Here is a 2,155-nt window from a genome sequence, read left to right as displayed (position 1 = left end):
GAAGACACCCTGTCTCAAAAACCAAGGTGCATGGCATTTGAAGTCGATCTCTGGCCTCTCTGTACACATACACAAGCATATGTACACATGCACACACACATTTGCACACATGCACTCATACACAGCACAGACTGGACATACCTTTCTTTAAAGTCTTTTCTCTCACAGGGCAGAAAACACGTTTACCAATCCAAGGTTATTGTACCTGTTCTCATTTGAGTCTTTTTTATCCACATAGTCAATTAATTCCAAGTTCTCCTTTCTGTCTGGAATGGGAACTCCCAAGGAGACTCACAGCCCCCTCCTTTCCATCCCTCCTGTCAGTGCTGGAGAAAGCACACACTTTATGTTTTTATGATGTGGCCGTGAGGAAGGGTTGGGCCCTGCCAGCCTCCCCAGAGCTGCTCCCTGCCCCTCCCTGATGCGTTCCCAGCACCAGAGTCTGTTGACTGAGCTATGGCTGCCACTGCCTGGTGTGAGTGCAGGGGCTGGGGATGGTGTTCTTGATGTGGGCTGTGGCCTGGCCACTGTCCTTAGTCAGGAGGCCTCTGGTTAGGAGGTGCTGTGGTTTTTGTCTGAAATGCACCCTGTTCTGTCTGGAGATTGATTTATGAAAGACATACTTTTAGTTTCAAATGAATGACTTTATTAAGTACGTAGCAAACACAATAAAAGAACAAATAGCAAGTAGCAGATGGGCGACACCATCAAACTGGGCACTTACAACATCCAGCAGGAACAACAGGCAAGCTGACATGGGGCTGGGGACGGCTCAGTTGGTAAAGTGCAAGCAAAGATCTGTTCCCAGCACCTGCAAGGAAAAAAAAGCCAACAGCCAGGTGTGGTGGTGTGCACCTGTAACACCTGTAATCCAAGCAGATCCCTGGGGCTTGAGGTCTAGCCTGTCTAGCCCATTCAGTGAGCTGAAGATTCAGACAGAGACACTCCTCAAAAAGTGAGGTGAACAGAGGCTGATGAAGGCACTGGACATTGAGCTTTGGACCCCACATGAATGTGCACAGTTCACAGGAACCTTGGGAGTCTGCCTACACCCTGAAGCTGGGGAACATTCTCAGAGCTGTCTCTGTTCCTAGGGTGTTAGTGAGAGTTAGCTCCCTAATTGGTCAGAGTCCTGGGTGCTCATCAAGCTACAGAGTCCCCAGAAGCACTCTCCTGGTTGCTTCGGTACAGCTCCATCTGCACCTGTCCGTCTTTGATGCACAGGGCATGCTTCCTTCCAGTGAATGTGGCCTCCAGGAAGTTTTGCTCAGCGGCCTCCCAGCTGGATAACAAGAGGCATTTGCTGCTCTGAATCCTGTAGGTTTTGCAACTCAGTACTTAGAACTTTAGAACTGCTTTTGGGCTCTTGACACAAACAAAACCCAATGGCGCCTTTTAAAGAAAAACACCCAATGTTTCAAGTCCGCAGTGAAAATGAACAATGAATACCCTGGAGGGATCTTGAAGTCAGGCGTGGGATCTCAAATTCGTTATAATTATTTTCCTCCCAGCCAGAGAGCTAGGGAACGGCTCAGAATTTTGCTTACACATAGTAAACAGCCTCCAATAAGAGAAGAAAGGATGGTCCCTGGACCTGAGTCAGTGGGGAGAAGGCGAAAAAAGGACATCACCCCTAGTTGGGGAAGGGAGTGCTTTACCATAGCAGCTAAAAGCTGATTCTGAGCTGGGGAGGGGGCAGGGCCAGGGGAAGGGGCAGGAGAGAACACAGAGGGAAATGCAATCCTTGTGAACAGGCCACACACACTAATTCATGATGTTAGATCATTGAGGAATTTGGGGTATGATAATAGCATTATGGTTATGGTGAATTGATGACACACACGGTGTGACTTCCTAGTGGAGTCCTAAGTGTCCTGGAATTTGCTGTAAATAAGGAACGGATGTGGGTGACGGTGAGAAAGACTTCTAATGTTGCTTTCTCTACTTCTATAAATGCTTGAAATTTTCCATAGTGGAAAGTTAAAAAGAACAATAAAACATCCATTAAGCTATCTCAGCTGGCTGATGGCTGTGGTTCCTTCTGTTCTGTTAGTGGGCTTCAAAATTTCACCACATAGGTCAGGGAGGTCGTCAGGCTAGTCTCCCCAGGACAGAGAGGAACAGAATGCTTATGAAGTGCCTTTGGCAGATCACA

Source organism: Peromyscus eremicus, chromosome 7, assembly GCF_949786415.1.
Source record: "Peromyscus eremicus chromosome 7, PerEre_H2_v1, whole genome shotgun sequence".
In the NCBI taxonomy this organism is placed as follows: Eukaryota; Metazoa; Chordata; class Mammalia; order Rodentia; family Cricetidae; genus Peromyscus; species Peromyscus eremicus.
The sequence above is the reverse complement of the archived record's forward strand: the minus strand, read 5'-3'. Positions refer to the sequence as shown.